Raw genomic sequence first — 12,096 nt, 5'->3', positions numbered from 1 at the left:
TTGTGCCAAAAGAACGTTCCAGCTATAATGTCAGGTGCTATTTCCGTCATTTGAAATATGCATTTATGGGTGAATTCACTGTTTATTTTAAATCAAGTCAATTTGACACTGGGGCACAACATACAAGGACAGGAAATGAAAGCAATTGTTTTATAATGTGGCAACAGAACAATATTTGACTGTTCTTATGTGCTAATGGGTAAAGAACTGTCTCCAGGCACATTCATGCAAAACATAAAACTGAGTTAGAGGCAGGTGGAGGAAAGGTAATGTGATTTTGTTTCAGAGATGTACTCAAACTAAATGTCAGGCCAGTTTAAAACTTATTAGAATTAAGTGAAGAGGAACACTGCTGTGTTTTATTTGCATTTAAACTGTCTCATAAAAGCACATTAGGCCGTTCAGAGAACCCGACAAATGTTACCATAAACGTCAGAGTTGTTCAGATTTAATAGAATTTGTATTGTCTGAAATACACAGAAATCTAATTTGTGAATATTTGGCTTCATGCTTGACCCAAAAAAGCTGCTAATAAAGAGGAAAACACAAATGATCTTGTTTATCTGAGGCTTCTTAAATGTCCAATGTGTTTTGACTATATGATAATATTGAGGAATTATGAGGATGTATACAAAGAGAAACAAATCACAGATATATGAAATCATTAAGTATGGGAGGGGTTCCTGATCGTTCTTCAAGAGCAGAGTCTTTCACTTTTAGTTCAGATGTTGTAATGGTTTCACTGTAAACCCCGTGCTTGTGCTCTAATTTTCTCTGCTTGTCCTCAATGTTTGTGTTTACACTCGGATATCTGTTGCTTGGATACATTTTGTGCGCTCCAGCTCTTCTTCTCCTGCTCGCACTGCTTCTGTGCATGTGTGAACCATCTGTTCTCAGACCTCTTGGATTTGTTCTTCTGTGCTCTGATTCTTTAAGAAGTGTGAAGTGTGTGGTTACCTGAATAATTACATAGAATAATAAAGAATAATGATCTGACACTTTAAAAAAAAAAAGTATTACTCATGCATGTTGGATTGAATATTTTTTTGACGCTCAGTATACCTGATTATTATGGAGACTGTCTCCTGTGCACGGTCTCATTTGATGAGCTCCACAAGCTGCTCTCATTCCATCACATGCAAGTATTAAATCATGTTATAGTCAATTTAGTACAAATTCTCCATACTTTACTTTACTAACAGATACTTTCCAAAGAATACTGCACACTGCCAGTGCTTTGCATGGATAATCCATCACTTATTTATTTGCCTCTTTTGCCAGTCACTATTATTGCTGCAGCCTAAAATGCTGACGGAAGGGAAACTGATTTCAACATGGTTTCCCCAAAGGCTCACTCAAATGTGCTTGAAAATCTCGGATGTGAAAGACTTTTTTCAATGAATAAATAATGTACCAAAAAGGTTATTATGTATTATTATCACCTATTCACTTTGATGGAGTGGCCTTCAAATTTCAAGGCGATCAGAGATGAGGTAAAACACATGCATTAATCAGAAACAACAACAGCATGCATTGAAAATGTATTTTAAAGTTATTTTCCCAACAGTAGAAAGCTGGAAGTAGAATACAAAAACAATCAATCAAATGGCCAGTCGACTCATCATTGTCGTAAAGAAACCGTGCATTGAAGTGTGTTTCACTCAGTGGGCCTAATTCAATACTGAGAGGGAAAATACTCTAACGCCTGTGTAGGTGATGAAAACAACGTTTGCTGCTGGAAGAGAAAACCGCTCCGACCATATCGTCACCACAGGAGGAGAGAGCTGCCAGAGCACACACAGACCCAGAGCTGATGCCTCTGCACTCTCCAAAGTAGCCAGCCACTGGAACCAGCTCAACAGCCTCCAAACTCAACGCCTAATGAGCATTGACCTCAGGCCCCATCAATTATCAAAATAGCTCCCTGTTCAACAGCAAACTGTTTTTTGTTTTTCTTTTTAAGTGGCCTGATGAAGTAGATTCAAAGTCAAGTACACAATATTTCCACTCCAGACTATGACAGACACAGCTGCATGCCTGGGTCGGACATCTGCCAGTCATCTGTGTGTGAGAACATGTGTAAGACTGTGAATTTGTCAGGGTCATTAAACAGTTCGCTTTAATTATGTCCCTCAGTTAAATTGTGCAAACGAGGCAGCGGCTGTTTTATTTTTAATTCACTGTTCCAAAGTGTAAAATCTTAACAAAATGCACACAATGTACCCTGACTTCCAGCTCATTATCATGCATGCTGCCTTTTCCAGACAGCTTAGTTAATGTATGTGATCTGTTGGAGCTTTAATGTGAATCTTTATATAATGACATGCCCTGAGAAAAAACAAGGGGTGAAATAAAGTACAAGATAAACCTCCAGCGGTGACCTCCTTCAGACGAGCTACAGATCTGCATGAATGGACTTTGCGGTTTTTCATGTCAAGTCAAATTGAGAGCAACACAAGTTAATTACAGCATTAGAATTAAGGCCAGTTCAGTTTTCAAACTCTCCCACTGAGCTCTTTACCACTCTCTGTCGTCGCAGTCAGGCCTCAGCGACAGGGACACCAAAGGTAACAGGGTTCAGTAACACTGAGTTTACACAGTGTCTGGGTGTATCAGGTTGATAAGCAATATGATTACCTTGGCCCACTTATAGCTTCTGAATGTCCACTGATGTTATTAGGGATGGTGATGAATGCAAACCACCGCAGCTCAGACATCATTTTTGTTCCGTAGCTTAACCTCCTGCTGAACGAAAACGAAATGTACTGAAATAAAAGCAAACACTAACTTTCCCTGACAGGGTAAATGGCCCTCAAAAATTTGAATGTTACATTTATGCATGTCTCCCTCTCTGCAGCTGTTGTTATAATGGATGTGGGAGTCAAGTCTGACCTTTCTGAGGAGTCTGCATGACGGAGGATCACAGTGCTGATACCCTTTGTTATCATGGGCCATTTGAAAACAATGAAGACTTTTCAAAACTACCTTCTTCTCTGGTGCCAGAGACTAATGGTTTTCAGTGAGAACAAAACCTAGATCCTGCTTTATCATTATCACTAGAGGCGGTGGTCTAGTGGTAGAAACTTGGACTATGGGCAGAGAAGGTCGCTGGTTCGTCTCGGGTTCGACTCCACGGAGAGACAACAAAACACGAACCTGGATTGATCTGTCCAAATATCCAAGAGTCTCCCTACCCTGTCTAGTGCCCCTGAGCAAGGCACCTTACTCCCCCAACATCTGCTCCCCGAGCGCCGTACATGGTCGCTCACTGCTCTGTGTGTCCTGCACACAGATGGGTTAAATGCAGAGGTTACATTTACCTACCATTGCATGAGTGTGTAGTGCATGTGTTTGGTATAAACAAACATATCTTATTTTTTTTCTTAAAAAAAACTTAACATCTGTAGGAGCAGCAGCATGTACTGCACCATGAACCTCTTTTACACAAAGACTAGCAAATGCACAGCGGTCTTTAACACCAGTATACTCGCAAAAAAAGAGCGATTGCCTCTTTTCCCATCGCCAGATGAGGAGTTGGCCATTTGTTTTCCCAGATGCGTCATGTTCGACATCACAAATGCACCAGAAACAGAGAAGCTCTCTCACCTGGCTGCCTTGATAGTATTGCATTTTACATCATACAGACCAAAGAATCACTGTTGTTCCTTAGATGTAAAAAATGTTCCTCTCTATTTATGCGCCAAACATCTGGCAGTTTTAAGCACGTCGTAAGAAAAAATATCAGCCCCCCCCGATGCCAAAACAAAACAGGAAGAAGAAATTGTCTCGTTCAGCCGGACGTCATGTTTCCATCACTGCCGATCGGAGCTGGAGCAGACAAAAAACATTGTCTGCTGTGTGGACCCTGGGATAAATGCTGATTGAATCAATTCCTAATGCAGGCAGGGGCCAGATGTTAGTGAGTTTTTTGACTAGTGAAAAATGGTCTAAAGATTACATCTGCTTTTCAATTAGAGACATTTTAATTCAATTATAAAACACGAAGATAAATGCAAAATCCTATGCAATCTGGACTTAACCCTGGTTAAAAGAATAGTGTTTACATGCAGCCATGTGACATATTCTGTGCTCAGAATTTAGAAAACCACTGATGTGTAGAAGGGGAGTAAAAAAAATGAAGCTTTTCTATGTATACAAAATCTGAACGATTCTCTGGTCAGCCAGTCACAAGATGCCCTAGCCTGGAGCACAGAGGCAAGAAGGATTAAATCCACAGTCAAACCTCAAGAGAGAAGCCTGGCTCCCATTGTCCATCCCACAAACTTTTCTGCAACGTGAAACATTTGCTCATTTTCTCGACTTTGTCTTTGGTCCAAATCATGGAGATTTATGACGCATCTCCACAAAAATGAACTGTATTCGGAGACAGAGTCTCTGAGTAGTGATTGTTTTGTGGAGGTACCACCAATACACACAACTGACCAATCGCGAGCTAGTCTCAGCTGTCAATCAAGATTTACCCTAACCCTAACCCTAACCCTATCAAAAAACTTACTGGAAAGAACTAGCATTTGAACATGTGTGATACCTAAAATGACAGAAACCATCTTTGAGAAAAATTTATTTGACATTTACTTGGACTTTTTTCATTGCCACATGTCCCATCCACTGACATGGAGGAGATGGGTCTTTAATATCTGATACTGTAGCCAGACACCAGGGGGCGATGTAGATGGTTTGGCTTTACCTTTGGGTGGCTGTTATGTCGTCCATCTTTAGACTTTTAGTGGACTGAGGGCAGACTAGACACTGCGAGGGCATCAAGGTTTGCAGTCGATCACTGGAGACAGATCGAGATCAAAATGGTTTGGCTTTTCTTTTGAGGAGCTGTCATTTCATCCATCTTTATAAACGGCCTATAGCTGCGATAACTACCTTGCTTTGATGAGTTTGTTGAAAATGCTGTCCCCAGCTGATTGTCGAATTCTCGTTTTAAAAGGTGAATACTGTAGAGGGATCTTAAAGGGCCCTTTTTATTTAGAAGTAGCTGGTGGCTGAATGCCGAGATGGAGATCGATGCACTATCATCTATCCTGTGAATCCAATGCTGCGACTAATCCCCAGAAGGAAGGCTTAGTGAAGGGGGACTCAGCGGCTGAAGGGAAGGCCAAGGACTACCAATTACAGGAGAAGGGATTTCCTCCAATGGCTCCAGGAGGTTGCAGATAAATGCCACCTCACCGCTGCACAAGAATATAATGATGTTCTCGCGTCCGAGGTGAGGCTGTGAGAAGTGTAGGCCCCCAAACCCTGGCAGAGAGTTCACCAGACAGCAGTGCTCATTACGCCGCTCTGCTTGAGAAATAACAGCTGCACATATGCGCTTTGTGGCTGCTCTGTGTTCAGTTTTTGTAAAAAAAGGATACAGATACTCAATGCAAATGTCCAATACAGCAAACTAAATGACGGCACCATATGAATTACTGGGACGTTTGTTGTCCCACTGGCTCTTGTGGTAACGTAATGCAATCGAATTAATCTCTATTGCATTAAATTGTTAACAGCCGTATGCAGACTCTAGTGTGGGAAACACCATTCCCCGCTGATGTTTTTTTATTACCCAGACAGTTTTAAACATGGAAATGCCATTTAAAGCTAATATCTAACAAACCTTTACAGCCGGATGGGGACAGCTGAAGTTAGGGTCACTGTTTAGATAAACATTGTTTTCTCAGCACATGTTTTCCTTTAAAGGCTGCAGAGGAGTTGAAATTGCCAAAGTTATTGACAGTTTATGTATATAGTCCTCTTGGTTGGAGATTTAGATCAGTCTAGGATCTTAAATCATTACTTTTTTTAGCCATGTTTGAGATAGGAATGGAGCAGATCGTATGTAACGGATAAATCCTGTGATACATAAAGGTTTCAATATACTTTGGTGTTGTCTCCCCATTAAGAGGCAAGTATGTTGGAGGAGAAACCTTGTGCTGATGCCTCCGTCTCAACGGAGAGTAATGGGATAGAAATGGCGGTCTTTGATTTGGATCAAAAAGTGGTCAACACTCTCTCCAGTCTATACAAAGCATGAACGTACACAACATGTACACAGTGAACATGTTAATCAGGCCAATTCGCGGCTATGAATTAGGTTTTCCTCATGTTCAAATATGGTGCTATCCCAAACATCTGGTCTGGGAATCATTCCGTTTTTCTCAGATTCTGTTTTTGTTGTAGAGACCGCTCCAAGATCGTCAGTCAGTCAGTTCACAGCTTCAGTTTGCCGTCTCTGTTTTTCTCTCTTCCAGGAACAAACGTAGACAGAGAAAGAAAAGAAGGAAAGAGGAGCTGAATTCATACGTGTGTGTGTGTGTGTGTGTGTCTGTCTGTGTGGGCGCACACATCATTAACATCATTAACCGTCTCCCCAGTGGATGTTTTGATGGTCAGTCTGTATCGTTCAGTGATAGAGTGCCTGATAAAGAGCTGGATACAAACCTCAACCTGCGTCTGTGGTTTCACTACAAAATGAAAGAAAGGGGCATGGACTGAAGAAGGAGTAGGCAGACGTATGTAATCTTACATGGTGTGTGTTTATATGTATCACTACCTGCCAACAGTATGCGCTCATGCTGAGCTCTGTGACAACATCTGATGATATCTGCCTCTCCAAGGCACAGGTTTAACACGTAGCCGTGGAGCACAGCAAAGGCAACTTCAGAGTCCATTACGATCTATCAGAAGAGATGTTCACATATTATTTAGCATACAAATAAAATCTCTCAGGTTGGACTACAGCTAGAAAGCGAATCTGTCTTTTTTCTTTAATTGTACATCACAGACACAGCGTCCGAACCCCTGGAAACCGCCACCATCACTGTAATACTGACAGTGACGTTGGCAGTAAGTAACCCATGGAATAGTACCAGGTGCCTCTCAGGGCTGAGGATGATGAACTGTGCATCAACAAAAGGTAATTTAAAAGGCTCATATATAATGAGACACCACAAAGCCATGCTGCTGCTGAACCAATACTCACAGCGGCCTGTGAACGTTGCTTCACCCAAAAAACCTGCTGATCGTCCTCATGTGAGCAGAATCATACTCATGCATGCAGATTGATCAACAGGCTAGTGACCAGAGAAGCAATTAAAGGAATGTTGTTTATTAATTCCTTCAATTATTCAATTTATTTTGTATCTCTTTTTTTATCTATGAACTCTGTCTCATGTCCAGTGTCTTGAATAACATTGTAATGCACTTTCCAAATATTGATTAAAAACAGAATCTCATGGACACACAAAGTTATCTCAACACAAACATATACAAATATATTTTTGTAGTTCGAACAATGACAATGATCCAAAGTGCTTTGCGTTTCAGCTCACTACATAGTCGGTATATAAAGATGGACGACATGACTGCTCCCTGAAAGTGAAGCCAAAGCGCTCTGTTCTTCCCCTGGTGGCTGACTGCAGTGTAGGTCACAAACCCTGGCTCCTCCATCTTAGTGGAAGGACCAAACTTCAAGGTAGTTTCTATCCAACTGCACAAGACCGCTGCATTTGTATCCAAAATATGATATATTATATAATAGCTATTATTATATTTTATAGATCATATTTTGGCTTTATTTTTGGCTAGTGGGAGGTGATGGAGAGGGTTTGTTAAACTTTATATGCAGTCTATGGTTTTGCCCAAAGACTGAAGGACCCTGGGATTGAACCAACAATTTATGGATCAATACAAACCAATAAACAGCTCTTACTAATTTTGACACACTATTTTTCAGTGTAACACCCCCCCCCCCCCCAGAGGGCAAAGAAGAACGCCTCGTTTTGAGAAGTGTAATCACCTAGTGTGAGAGTTTATAAGCTGATACTAATTTCAAAGACACTTTTCATTTTTACAGGGTCTGCGTTTATCAACCTTCTTTTTGCCATCAACCCTCAGATCCTACGTACCATAGTTACAGCTCATGGCAGGTATTGTACCACAGCGGTGAATATAAATCATTCAAATCCTCTGTGTTTGTAACGCTGTGGGAGACAGATAAGAAGAAAAAATACATCATACATCACATTGCATTTTCACCCCAGCGCCTGATCTGGAGATGGGGATGCATGAGTCACTTTCATTTTGTGTTATGGCTGCAGAGGGCGGAACATGTAAATGAAATTTCTGAGGCAGATAGCGGTATGTGACTTCCTGTCTGTGCTTTATATTAGTAGTATATTTTTTAAGTGATGACGAAGATGCACAGCTTCGATGACACCTGGAAAGGCTAACACAGGCCACTGCTACCTCTAAGTGTCTTTTCCTTACAACGCTCTCAGATATCGATCAAAGCACCAAAATGATCCTCATGGAATATGAAGACTGTATAAAAAGCTCAATCGCCATAATTTCAATGACAAGTTTAGGATACAGCAACATTTATACAAGAAACATGTGCATAAACTTTTGACAGGACGGAGCTCATTACCAGTGAAGGTGACATGCACTCACGTGACATGCCTTCAGGCTCAGCTTTGCTGGGTCTGTTAGACAGTGACACAGTCCGCAACAAGCAGACACAAAAAAGACACATCGAATTATGTAAGTCTGATTACGGCCAGTGGCCTTAAACAACTGTCTGGGTCATAACAAGACAGCTGCAGGGACAAGATGCACACAAGCTGAAAGACACAGAACACGACAAAACACTGACAAGAAACAGCTAAAGGGAGAAGAGGTAAGTGAAGTAAAATGAAGTAGGTTGTATGACAAACGTGTGACCATAGACTGTAAATAAAGATGTCCCCACTTCCTTCTACGACCCAGTAGTGCAGCCTAATCTGGGGATGGAGCCGCAGTAGCGAGATTTCACGTAAACACATGCTTGACCAATCGTGAGTCAGTCTCAGCTGTCAGTCGTGATCTTTCGCCTTTTATTGTGTTTGTTTATAGGATTAAATGACAGAAAGAATAATGGACACCTGGACATACATCAGTGTGATAAAAACCACAACATGTACTGTTTTAGTTTGGTATATGTTCTGTCCACTAACATGGAGGAGGCAGGACTCAGGAGCTACACTGCAGCCAGTTTGGTAATTTGCATGTAGACATCTCTCAATGAAAACATTTGGCCGGGGTGTATACAAATCTGTCTAATTGCTTTGTCCTAAGCTCTACCAGCTAAATCCACATCATCCAAAGCAAACCATCTCAACTCGTCACATTCGTAACGATTATCTTGATTTCAGGGGAAATTGCTCCCTCAAACTTTATTGTCGAGCATAAAAAAACAGTCAGCGTTTGGATAGTGACGACAAATCTTGATCTATCTCTGAGCCGATCCTAAATTTCACAGTGCAGCAAAACCAGGCAGCAAAAACAAGCTCTTCATTGAAGTTTAAATACTTTTTCAGGTGGGTTTAAAGACTCTTATTGAATGATTTATCATTTCAGTGCTGAAGAGACAGATTTTACATAATGTTTGAAGGCACGGCAGACCACTGTATGCAGCCCGGCCACAGTACATCCCTGCAATAAACATGAAGCTGCAGGTTGGGATTTTTTCTTTTTTTGTAAATTATTTTTTTCTACATAACTAATCCTTCATCTCTGTCTGAAAATCTAAACATATCCATTAAACTCGGACATTCTCCCGGTCAGCTGGATTCCCAAGTGAAACACACAATGCCCCCTTCTGTTCCTCAGTTGTTGTGTTGGGTTGTGTTGCGGTTGAAGAATGGCCAGAAAAGCGCCGAACCTTATAATCTCTCAGTAAAGTTGAACTCTGGCCATCGTCACCTCATTTAATCCTTCTAGTATCCTCTAGTTATTCCATTCATTGTATTAATGGCACCGTTCACATACTTTGTCTTATGGCACTTTACATAAGAATATCAGAGCCTTACAATGTTGTGGAGAAGCAGTTAACACTATGTGCAAGCACCTGACAACAGGGGAGGGTTCTTTTTGCAGGAGGAAACCTCCAGTAGAACAGAAGTCAAGGTGGGCAGTCATCTGCCTCCACCGGCTGAGGTGAGACGAGAAAAATGGGAGAGGAATAATAATAATAATAATAATAATGTATGTAGGGTTGTATAACATTAATAAAAGTGATACTTGTCATTATTAACTTAATAACATCTATGACAGTAACAATAATAGCAGCCATATGTCGAGCCACAGGCCAGCTGTCTAGTCTTGTCTCATCTTGTCTCGTCTAGTCTTGTCTTGTCTCATCTTGTCTCCTCTAGTCTTGTCTTGTCTCATCTTGTCTCATCTTGTCTCGTCTAGTCTCATCTTGTCTGATCCGGGTTCTCATTCTGTGATTGGTTTTGATGATTAGGTTCGTTTTTATCATCTCTGTCCCCAACATGGATTCATGACACAGACGTGACACCATAGCAATCACATTAAAGTTAAAGTTTCTTGTCATATTTTATATGTCCTTTGACACCTTCACGTCAAAGGATGAAAAAGGTTCCCTATGTGAGATGTCCTGAATTCTTTAGATTAAGATTACGTTTACTTTGCAAAGTTAAACTCAACTTGTATTATTATATTATTATTATGGCATATTCATTTACCAAATGATTCAATGAGGTGTACAATATTTGTCAAATTATAATAACAATCAATTACAAAAATATATTTTTAAAGACCCATGTGTACGATCAATATGATACCTAATGTTTTGCCGGAGCAGAAACGTTTTGGACCGTATTGAGTCCCTCTAAAATACATCAATAATAACAACAACAATAGAGTCCTCACACCATCAGGCTCTGATAATAGCTCCCTATTAAAATGGTACTATCAGCAAACTAACATTAACATCACATTCAGTCATGCTGGTGAATTTAGGGAAGGTCCATTCAGTAGCTGTAGACCTGAGGTAAAAATGCCTCCGTCATTAACTCTTACAGCGTCCAAAACTGTTTATAGATTTTCATAATGGGAGTAATCTAGGCACACCATTGTAAACTCAACTTATTGAAAATCTTCGGATATTGGGTGAAAAGGAGTCATCGCCCGTGAAACAACAAGCTATCCCGAGACGCGTTTTCATCAGGAAATGAGACGCTAATAAAATTTGAGACAGTAAAATTTTATCAAGCAGCATGTAAAAATAAAAACACCCAAGACTGTGTCAATGAGACCCAAGTGAACCATTTTCTCAATTTCCAGAAGAAAATTGTGTTCCAGTGCCAGTTGAATCAAAAAATAAATTAGCCTCATCTTATATTTTAATTAAATCCGTAGGGTATAGACAGGCTACTGCGATGGTCAAACTCACTGCAGGCCAACTTCATTTAAATCTGCTTTTTAGTTTCTCATAATGACATTTTGGAAAAACCATATGACTGAATAGTCCGGCCTCACGGTACTTTCTCCTTGTCCCTGGGCTGAGAACTGGCTGCACTGCTGCTATCATAAACATGGTTTTCCAGCATCACAGGATTCAGCTAACACGCGTGTCAGAAGGTTCTAACAAACATCCGTCACAAACAGATGCAGTGGTCTCATTATAATGTTGTCGAGGTCAAAAGGTCACAAGACTGGATATCTTCACTCCTAACACTTGAGAACATGAAATAACAAGTGTTGAGGAGTTATTTCTTATGTTCTCGCTCACATCTTTTGGTTCTTTGCTGTGACATGATTTTAAGAGTACTGCAGCAGTTGTGCAAACGAGGAGCCTGACACTGCAACGCGTCTGTGTGTGTGTGTCTGTGTGTCTATATTTGTGTGAGTGTGTGTGTTTTGGTGTATTTGTGTCAGGAGGGGAGATGACCCACTCAGGACAGTTGACAGAAGCAGTAACCTGATCAAAGGGAGAGCAAATGCAAAACATGAGCAAACTGCTACATGATGTGATACATGCAGATATGTGTGAAGACAGATATATATATTTACAGAAATAGAGAGAGAGAGAGAGAGAGACACAGAGAGACACAGAGAGAGCGAGCTGAAACTAATTCAGTCTAAGACTTAACTGCAATAAATCCTCCCTTTGAGAAAGTTATACTGTTCACATTGTCTTGAAACTGTTTTGGAGAATTGTTGATTTAACTTTATGATCCTTGTTGCGGTGGCTGTTTGTGGAGCTGTCGAACTGAATTGCATTACACAGAGAGGAGT

Source organism: Platichthys flesus, chromosome 16 (assembly GCF_949316205.1).
Source record: "Platichthys flesus chromosome 16, fPlaFle2.1, whole genome shotgun sequence".
Taxonomy (NCBI): Eukaryota; Metazoa; Chordata; class Actinopteri; order Pleuronectiformes; family Pleuronectidae; genus Platichthys; species Platichthys flesus.
Note: the sequence above shows the minus strand (reverse complement) of the source record.